This window comes from Rutidosis leptorrhynchoides, chromosome 1 (genome assembly GCF_046630445.1).
Source record: "Rutidosis leptorrhynchoides isolate AG116_Rl617_1_P2 chromosome 1, CSIRO_AGI_Rlap_v1, whole genome shotgun sequence".
Classification (NCBI taxonomy): Eukaryota; Viridiplantae; Streptophyta; class Magnoliopsida; order Asterales; family Asteraceae; genus Rutidosis; species Rutidosis leptorrhynchoides.
Genome location: NC_092333.1, coordinates 715,331,317 through 715,342,708, shown reverse-complemented (window position 1 = coordinate 715,342,708; position 11,392 = coordinate 715,331,317). Strand labels below are relative to the sequence as shown.

General features: G+C 34.0%; 1 long non-coding RNA gene across 1 annotated transcript; it reads right to left on the bottom strand.

The window, feature by feature from the left end:
* Nucleotides 1-8,825: 8,825 nt before the first annotated feature.
* On the bottom strand, nt 8,826-9,482 carry LOC139886242 (uncharacterized). The gene is made up of 3 exons (XR_011772347.1): nt 9,360-9,482; nt 9,010-9,058; nt 8,826-8,920 (listed from the first exon to the last, which is right to left on the bottom strand). It is a non-coding gene; the product is annotated as an uncharacterized lncRNA (long non-coding RNA).
* Nucleotides 9,483-11,392: the final 1,910 nt, after the last annotated feature.

Here is an 11,392-nt window from a genome sequence, read left to right as displayed (position 1 = left end):
AAAATTCTTTCCTTTCGACTAAGAAAAGTAGCTCCTAATCTTATTGGGTCAGAGCAAAGCGCTTTTTTGAAGGAAAGGAATATCTTGAATGGTGCCCTTATTGCAAATGAGACTTTAGACTACCTCAAAAATCATCGGTTAAAAAGTCTTGTGTTTAAAGTGGATTTTGAAAAAGCATTTGATTGCTTGAGTTGGGACTTCTTGTTGGAAATGATGAGCATTATGGGGTTCGGTAGTAAGTGGAAGGGATGGATTTTATCATGTTTAAAGTCGGCTTCAATTTCGGTGTTGGTCAATGGATCTCCAACAAGTGAATTTAACCTTGGTAGAGGTGTTAGGCAAGGCGATCCTCTCTCGCCTTTCCTTTTCATTATTGCGGCGGAAGGTTTAAATCTATTGACTAAGGCGGCGTTCGAGCTAATCTCTTCTCGGGGGTAGAAATTGGGAGCAATAAAATCCTAATTTCTCATCTCCAATATGCGGATGATACTATATTCTTTGGTAAGTGGAGTGGATCGAATGCGGATAATCTCATGAAATTATTAAAGTGTTTTGAATTAACTTCCGGCCTTAAAGTTAATTATAACAAAAGCAATCTATTCGGGGTGAATGTGGATGCGAACGAAGTGGAGGCAATGGCTAATCTTTTTGATTGTAATGTTGGATCTTTCCCATGTTGGGCTTCCGGTTGGTGCTAGCATAAATAAATACAATACTTGGAAGCCGGTTGTGGATAAATTTGAAAAACGTCTCTCGGATTGGAAAGCTCGTATGGTGTCTTTTGGTGGTCGCTTGACTCTCGTTAAGTCGGTTCTTAATAGCTTGCCTTTGTACTTTTTCTCACTATTCCGTGCTCCGCAAAGTGTGTTGAAAAAACTTTAGAGTGTGAGGAGAAATTTTTTTTGGGGCGGGACGGGGAGTGATTCAAAAATTCCGTGGGTTAAATGGGATGAAGTTCTCCTTCCTTTCGAGGAAGGAGGGCTTAACTTGGGTCTTTGAAATGCAAAAATTTAGCATTAATTTGCAAATGGTGATGGAGGTTTAAAAACGAAACCGACTCTTTGTGGGTTAATGTTATTAAAAGTATTTATGGGGACTCAGGGGATTTATTATCGGGTGGGGTTTTTCCTAATGCATATAAGAGTTCGTGTTGGATGAATATTATTAAAACAGGTTTCGAGATTGACACGTTATAACAATCCTCACTTTTCGACTTCTGACATTACTGAAATAACCCTAGGGTTTACTGCCTGACTATACGTATTAATTATTTAAGGGTTGTTATATACACAATTGATTTAACGTTGACCAAATAATAAACTTTTATTCGACACTCACTGCTAATTAAAATTTATGCATGTCTGTAATATTATAACTATTAATCTATAAGTAATAAATAAAAAGTGAAATTTATATAAATAATAAAACAATTGAGAACTAAATAAAAAATAATAATAAATACAAATCATGAATTAGTAAAAAGAAAATAATACTTATCATGTAGTAATAGTAATAGTAATAGTAATAGTAAGACTAAAGAATCTTAAACAATTACATCCTTATGTTGACTAAAAAAATATAAAATATATATATATAAAAAATATAAACTAGTACCACCTATTGTTGACTAAAAGAATTATAAAATAAAATAAAATCATTAATTAGAACATCCTTATGTTGACTAACACTCTAATACTTGCAATATATAAACACCCTTAAACTCCTAGTTTCTCATTCACAAATCACACAAAAATCATCTCTCAAAAACAATCTCTCCCTCTCCCTCTCTTGTGGTATTCGGCCAAGAACACCACCACCACACCACCACCATCTTCAAGTGATCTTCAAGCTTGTTCTTCGTGTTCATCAAGATCTTCAAGCGTGTTCTTCATTATTTGGGTTATTTGATCTTCATCGCCAAGTTTTCTTCTTGTTTCTTGTTAATCTTCATCATCATTAACAAGGTATGATCCAAAATCTTAAAACTTTTAAATCTTTCTTTCAATTCATATTTATATTCATAATCATATTCGTGCATGATCTTAACATTCATATTGTTCATGTAAAAAAAATATAAATATACATATACATGTAAAAAAATAATATAAACATATACATATATATACATATACGGTTATATATAAAAAAAAATATATAAACTATATATATATATACATACACACGACATATATATACATAAACATTAAACAAAATAAAACCCTAATACAACTTAAACCCTAAACATTAATTAAAACCCTAATCATTACTTTACTAAACCCTAAACCTAATAATACTATTAAACATTTATTACTTAAACCCTAATCATTAATTTATTATTAAAACCTAACTACTCTAATTAATTAAAACCCTAATACTACTTATACTACTACTTAACACTTATACACTTATACTACTACTAACACTTATAATATACTACTTATAGTATAACATACGATTACAATAGTCATTCACGATAACGTGAGGATTACTCGAACGTCAACGCTACTTAAGGCCTAGGGTGATCCTTGGTACCACTATGGGACGCTTGTGGATTACGAATGCCAAACTTAGATTTTGGTCAAGAAATCCTGGGCCAACCGGTAACAATTGGTCATTCTGGTGACTCGGTGGTGGAATAGATGTTTGGGTATGGTGCACAATGTCAAACCCGACTATAGTAATCATACACTTAGTTACTAACACACTTAATAAGTGGTAGACTTATTAAGAACAACTCACTAGTGTTCAACACTAACTTACTAAAAATAGAAACTTACTAAAAGTGGAAACTTACCAAAAATGAGAACTTAGTAAAACAAACTACATTTAAACTCTTGCATAGTTAAACTTAACTTAAACTTGGCAAAACATTTAACTACTCTTAAATGTCATTAGGTTGACTTTCTGCTCACATTCATCCAACTCTTCTATTCCGAGGAATAACAAACTCTCTCCTACTTACTAAGGTGAACTTCATAGCCCCACTTTATATTGTGCTCACCTTATTTAACTTTTTGGAGTGAGACACATGCTACTTTTACTATTTACAATTTAGACACAAGTACCAACTGTTAAACTATGATATACCCGGCTATGTCCGACTAAGTCCTTACAGTGATATTTTTAATTGCTCGTTAAATGCATTCTTAATTATTGGGGGTAGGCCTATCGGGAGTAATGTCCCCGTTACATTTGATTAAGTCTTTGTATTACTTAATAATGAAATTAAACCGACAAGTATAGACACAACTTGTCATTGGGGCAAACTTTGAACGTTTAGTCTAAATATCACGAATTGGCATAACTTTTTGGTCCCTGCGAGATCAACTTTATAAACTAAATCTTGTGGTCTAAAACAAAGGTCAAACATATTTGTTAAACCTATGAACTTCACTCAACCTTTTTGGTTGACACTTTAGCAAGTTTTGTCTCAGGTGCCGATTGATCAAGCTTACTTATTTACTGCTTATGTGATGCTTCTTGAACTTAGGATCAAGAGATATCGCATATATCATTCTTACATTTGAAACAATTACTTTATTGTAATTTCCATCATTGTAACGACATTTCATTTTCCGCTGCGTACTCAATAAAGTTTATTTTTATCATATAGTATTGTTCTCGTATTATAATATGTTGGTTTATTTGATATTAAGTCACATTTCACCCAGGCCCTAACTGGGGGTGTGATACACGTTGGGTGTGAACTTCAGTGACTCGTTTTCTAGAGTAATTGGTAATGGTTGTTCGACTTCATTTTGGTGCGACTACTGGCTGAATGGTGGTCTGCTTCGGGATAGATTTAGCAGGTTATTTCACCTTGAATCTGACCCAAGTTCCACTGTTGCAAGTCGGGTACAAGTTGCAGGTCCATCGAGTGTGCTGTTACCAAGCTGGAGTAGGATACCGAGAGGCAGAACAAGCGGCGAGCTGGATGAGCTGCAACAGCTGATCAGTAGCGTGGTATTGCACTCGGAAAAGCAAGATTCGTGGTGTTGGAAATTATGTACTTCGGGCGTGTTTTCTACGAAAATTATGACGAGGTTGATTGAAAGTAAGTTCTTTGGAAATGGAGTAAACCGTGGTGAGACTTTAAGGAATAATTTAGTACCGAAAAAAGTTGAAGTTTTTGTGTGGCGGGCTAAACGGGGGCGTGTTCCAACGCTTTCGGAGTTAGACAAACGGGGTATTGACTTACAGTCCTTTGCCCGGTTTGTGGTAATTCCATCGAGACGGTTGAACACTCTCTTGTTGATTGTAATCTTGTGCGGGAGATTTGGGCCAAAGTTTATGATTGGTGGGGCTTTACCTTTCCTACTAACATGGGCTTTGGTGATTTCTTTAGTGGGTTGGTTGCTCAAGGTGCTTCGGAAATAGGTGCGAAGATTTGGAAAGCGGTGAAATGGTCATGTGGGTATTTGACATGGAAGAATCGAAATCAACAAGTTTTCAAAAAGAAATGTTGGACCTCTCCTAATGCCTTAAGTGAGATTCAAGTTTTAAGCTTTGAGTGGATTGCAAAAAGATGTAAATCGAAATCTATCGATTGGCACTCACTCTTGGTTGCATAATCCTTCTTCTTTTCTTGTATAGGCTAGCTATATTGGTAGGTTACTAACTTAGCATCTTATTGTATAGTAGCCTTGTGCGCTCACTTTATTGTGGGGTTGCCCCTTTCGGCTCCCGATTTTTGTACAGTTTTATGATTTTTAATATATTGCCTTTCAAAAAAAAATAACTTTCAGAAATTATATAAGGTAAAGGATACTTTGACTTTTACTAGCAAGCCTCACTGCATTACAAGAATTATCAAGTACCTGAACAGAATCTTTATTTTTGGAAAGACCTACAAGAAACATGGCCGGATCCACACATTTCCTTATAATAGGGTTTATTACATACACAAACTGGAATAGCGCGGCACGCAGGAAATCGTACCTTTTTCTTTAAAAGTAATCAAGTCGGGCATCATCAGACTCTGCTATTGATTCAGTATCAATACACGCTCATAAATCTGAATGTTTCATGATCGAAAACAGGTTAGTAAAAATGACTTCCCGACTAAAATACGGTGATAAACTACACTACATAAAGTCAGCCGTACTGTTCATAGAATAAAAAATTACTGAGATTCATGAGATACAAACTTGCCTCACTTGAAGGAAAAAACTATTGGAAGAACACCTTCGTACTCGCATGACAGTTTCACCAGCAAGAAAATATTAAATGAGAAAACAACATTTTGAGACAGAAACGATTTAGTAATATGTCTCTCCATGCTTAAAATAATATAACTTATTAAACTCGGAAAATGACTAACGAGTTTTGCTGCATGACCCAGATGAATGATATTATGATCAAGGAGTGACAATCAGATAGTATCTAATAAAAATCACTCCTAGTGTCAAAGTGCACCACCAGAAATCACAAACTCCGACTAAGACATTTGCATAAAAAGACGATTGTTCCAATGTCAGAAATTGGCACCAAAAGTCAACAATCAGGCATAGAAAATATGTATTAAATTACCCAGGTCGATAAACTTATATGTGAATCTATTAGTAACATACCTTGGGAGAATCCAATCTTGAAGTGAAGGAGAAATGTTTCAATTGCCATCCCTTATACTACAAACAACCATCTAAAACTAAAAATAAACATCTAAACACTTTCCGATTTCCTTTATTAGGTTAGGTCCATAAACAAATGAAACATACAAATTAATCAAACAGTCGAGGTATACATTACATGAATCTTGAACACGTCTGCCCTGATTTCTGCAAGACTGTTCCTAACAACGCAACCGTATAATTTAGAGCTCCAATTTCACCAATTAAATCTCTTCTCTATAATAAGTTAACCATATATATATATATATATATTTCCATCAATTGGTACATTACATTTGATAGCCTCCCACCAGCTTAGAGCCCAACATTTCAACAGCTGCTTTCTTGTTATCTCATCTATCTATCAGACAAAATGCAAAAAAGTACATACGGATTCAGATGACAACAGTCTTCAATAATAGTAATAAAAACCATGATGACTAATGACTCTTCATATACAAATAAAAATTGTAAACAGAAAAAAAAATCAAGACAGGGAACACTTACTTAACAGTGACTTTGGGGCCTTGACTTAAAAAAAAAACAAAAGTGGAAACAAACTTACCTCCGATTCAAAATTTATTGTGTCCCCTTGTTCTGTAAATCTCTCCCTGTTCTTTGTGTTGTCAAAATAATCTTCCGAGTCATCTAATCCAGGATAAAGGAGAAGCTTCACAGTTGAAATAAGCCATACATACATCCCATGTGCAAAAATATGATAAACTGACCTCTTCTCTAATAAATAAATGGTGGCAAAAATTGAAATAACGTGGATGCCCAAGGAGACGGTTGTGATGATTTTAAATAAATTAAATTAAAATATAGAGATGCTAGTCACCTGCAACGATGCATAAACTTCGGGAATGGTTTCTATAAGAAGAATAATGACACCATTGTACCTTTCTGTCCCAATAAATAAACTTTCGAAGATAAGTTGATAATATAAGCAGTAACCACCACACCGATAATAACTAGAGGTGACAAGATGGGTGGGTCAGGCAGGTTATCTATTTGTACTAGTTAAAACATGTCGGACTGGGTGGCATTGACCCCAAAAATGTTGGTCAACATAGTTTATGAATTGTAAGTGTGTCTAATCTAATGACCATTTTTATATCATTTTAGTTGATAGTTTCACTATTTTATCAAAATGGTTAAGGAAGTTATTATGTACTGGAATTACACTTTAATCACCTTTCAACCATTTCGAACTATTTGACCCATTTCCTTTTTAAGCCATTTTTATTTTACCCATATTCCACACCAGAGATACGGAGTAATACGTAAGCCAAATCAAAAAAAAAAACCTTCAAGTGAAAAACACTAGACCTTTTTCTACACTGGCTTGCACTTCATCACATGTCTGTTTTGTTATGTCAAAGATGGTTAATAATTTGGAAGCGCAACACCTTCTTCACCAAGAATAACCTACAAAGTATAAAGTAGGCATACATGGTTAAGCTTGGAATCAACAAGAAGTGCACCATGTTAAGATTTGACTGCAAAGTGCATCCCAAGGCATCATGAGACGCTTCCCTACCCATGATGCGATCAGAATAAGAGAGTAAAAATCATTTGGGTGGTGACAAAGGAAGCAAGTAACAAAACTATACTTATAGTGTTGTGACCATTTTAGTTATGAATGTGTTGATTCGAGAAATGCATTATTTTATAACGGATCAAATTGTTATGTTCAAGCTAATGGAAAACGGGTTAAACGTCACATAATATATAATATATAATATATACAAGACGCTGTTAAATCGAATAAAAGGAACTACATGATTATTGTAGTCATATGTTTTATTATCATATTTGGAACAAAAATCACTCCTAATAAATTCTTTACAACTGTCAACTAATAAAAAAGTGTATATTTTAACCCATTACCCAACTCATTTTACCATCTTTAGCTAATATAGAGTATCTAAGAGTCAATGAGTTGTCTCAATTATCCAGATTACCTTCTCAGCTGATATAGCATCTGTGCAGAGGTTGCTGCTGAGCTGAGAGTCAACCTAGACAAAACTTAGACACTACTGCAAAAGACTTAGAACCTACATGCAAAACTTAGACATATATAAAAAAAACTTTATAGACTACTGCATATTGTTTAAGAGATTAGCCTTGTGTTTTCACGGAAGTTGTATCTGTTACCTGAACATCATCATAAGTATCAGCCGCCCACCCATTCCCTATAAACATCCTTTAAGTAAACATATTCACAGAGTATCAAAAAACTAAAAAACAGCCAACAAATCGTAAGATAATAAAATCAAAATCAATACCTGTTGTTGTCCTGTTGTATCCGCATGATTAGAATATTCAGTTTTCCCAGGCCCGGCCCAGAGAGGGTGCAACATGTGCATCCGCACAGGGCCCAATAAATCTAGGGGCCCAATATTTTTCTATTATATAGACACAAATTACTTGGCCCACGAGAAATCTTGAGAGTCAACTACTTAGCCCACGAGAAATCTTGCCAAGGGAGTCAGGCCCAGCTTAACTTTATATTAGAATTTAACCAATGCCCTATGAATTTATAGTGTATCTTTTCTACCAAACCCACCGATGTGAGATGAAAAAACGATTCCAACTAACACATTGTTTCTTTTACATGTGGATATATATAAAATCTTTAATAGTCAAATTTCTTGAATGATATTTTGACACAATTTTCATAGGGTGAGTTCTTCTATATCATTCTTCAAGTGAATCGTCCTTCAATGAAATATGTATAGCTAAATCTGGAAAGCACAAAGGGATCTAGAAAGTTTTGAAATGAAACGTTGCAATTTTTATAAACGGAGATTGTATATCTTACAAATTCTTGATGCGAGGATATTGGTCTAGCGATTTCATCATTTGTCTAAATACATTTTTAATTTTTGTAGCATATAGATAAACAAGAAGAAAAGCTCAGCCTCATTATCTTGTATTGATATTGGCATAACAATTGTCGTTAACTTTTACTCTGAATACGCGGAATGAGTTTATTAACCTATTGTTCTTGAGAGTCTTAAAGTGACCTACTAAGGGCCTTTTTTCCGACTCGGTCAGGGCCCTAAAATTGTCAAGACCGGCCCTGAGTTTTCCATATGTTATCCTGTTGATAGACTATTTCCTATAAACATCATATTTCAGTTAATATTTCACAGAGTACCAAACAACTATAAACAGTTCACAGGACGTAAGATAATAGAAATCAAGATCAATACCTGGTGTCTTGTTGTATCCAAATGATTAGGATGTTCGGTTTACAATGTGTTTTCCTCTTGGTGAGTTCATTTTGGCACAATGCCGTTGTTGATCTATTCATATAAGGGAAAGACTAGAGGATAATTATATAACCTTTTTGTCTAATGATCTCCGACAACGATAATGGGTATAAATAACTCACAAAATGACTTGAGAGTTTTGCTGCATGGCCCAGATAACGACTAATACATCTGCATAAAAAGATGATTGTTACAATGTTAAACAGAAAAGAGTTATCAACGATCAGACAAGCATACAGAGGTATAGATAACGACTGGTACATTTACATATGAAGATGGCGACTAATTTTGAGGAAAAACTATTTTTGAAGATATATGAAAGATAACGACTGGTACATTTACTGGATGTATTGCTCGTATATAAAAAAGAGTTTAAAGATGATGTGTCTTGCCGAGGATATGAATATAAAGACTTAACAAAAAGAATTTTGGTAGTCAAATATATGAATATCAAGAATTAACATAAACTTACAATAAGAATTTTAGTAGTCCGCACAGGACACATGACCTATGATGTGCAGAACTTCAATATCCAGAACTTTAACATAATCACCGCATGAACTCCAACTTTTTGAGATTTGACAAAAAAAAAGACCCTTAAATCCAAAGATATAAACGGAATCAAACAAGATAGAAACCTTCACTTTGTACAACCTAAGTAACGAAAATAAAGAGAACACCCTATATTTAAAGACCTTAATAATAAAAAAAAAAAAAAAAAAAAAAACCCCTAAATTCGAAGATCTTAACAAAATAAAAGGGAAAAAAGAACCTGATTACGCGAAGAGAACATAAGAGAGTGACAAGAACCTGATTCCGTTTCTTCTTCTTCTTCTGATAACTCAGCACCTACTGTACAGGACACATGACTTACATGCACAACTTCTTTCGATTACCCTAATTTCCAAAACTTTAACATAATCAACACAAGAATTCCAACTTTTTAGAATTTGACGGAAATAACCTAAATTCAAAAAAAAAAATTGGAATCAAAACAAAAACCCTAAATTTGAAGACCTTAATGAAATAACGAAACCCTAATTCGAAGATCTTAAAGAAACTAAAGGGAAAAAAAACTGATTACGCGAAGAAAAGAGAACAGAGTGAAAAGAAATACAGAGATACCGAGTGAATGTGGAAAGACGTGTATTTATAGATATGGTTGCGTAACCTTAACGCCAGTCATAGTAGTAGGTCAAGGTTGAAGTTAGACTCAAATATATAACGTTCTACAGTAATTGTCTACTCCGTAATTTTAGCAACGGTAATACGTAGAAAAACTTTTTTCTACTTTAATTATAGGAAATGACAGCCTTTAGGCTGTGTTTAAATTTAAATAAAACTATTCAAACCGCTTTTCCTTTCTGGTTGCGTAACGTTCTCCAGGCGACGATCTCCCAGTTGGAGATCTGGGGTTAGCCTTGGCAGTTTAACTGGTATTTTGCAGGTTAGGTCCTTTTGTGACGGTTGTGATGATGCCCTGGCGGATTGTTGCGGTATTGGCGTTCTCCTGATCTCCGTTTGTTTATGTCTGTTAAGCTTTAGTTTGTATTTTCGATATAATATTTCCATTGTTATAGCTTTTAGTCTAGCTTTATTTTTTAGTTATCGTGTTTTTTCACCCTGTTGGTGAGGCCGTTTACTCTATTTGTTTAGCTTTACTAGGGCTCGTTGTTGGATAATGTTGTATCGTTTGTACTGTTTGATCTTCGGATCAGATATTGATGTTACGGTTTTTTTGCCAAAAAAAAAAATCCACTCCATTAATTATTTTTTGTACAACAAATTTAATGATTCACTTTTTAATGACTATTTCGACATCGAATACTCTAATTTGTCATTCACAAGTGTTCGGAGGAAACTCTTCATACACCATCGCCGCATTGGTACCCGGTGTGTGCTTTGGATTAAACCGAGTCGCTTAGGGCATACACAAATATTCACCACAACAGAATCTTTGAGAAAACATACCCGTGTATTCGAACTTGCGCCAACTATGACTCAGATCCAACCTTTAAGCTGTGTTTAAATTTAAATAAAACTATTCAAACATCTGGTCCATTCCATTAATTATTTATTTGTACAACCAAATTAACGACTCACTTTTTTACGGATATTTCAAAATCGAATTGTGAAAACCCGGAAATTACCGACTGAATTTAAACTTAATCTTTATATATTCCGACACGATAAGCAAAGTCTGTATTGTTGAAATCTCAAAAATTTTGAACTGTGTTCATATAATCAATTACCCTTTAACTGTGCTCGACGATTCACCAACAATTAATTGTAAATAGATATGTGTGAATTTATGTAAATAATAATTTGAAATATAACTTGAAGGATTATATGTTGTTGTTATTAAAATTAATAAAATAAAAATAGGATATTATAATAATTATTATTTAAAATATATCTATATATATAAATAAAGTATATTAAAAATAAATATTAAATGATTGTAATACTCGTTTGATGTTCCGATTGATATTAAGCAAACTAAAT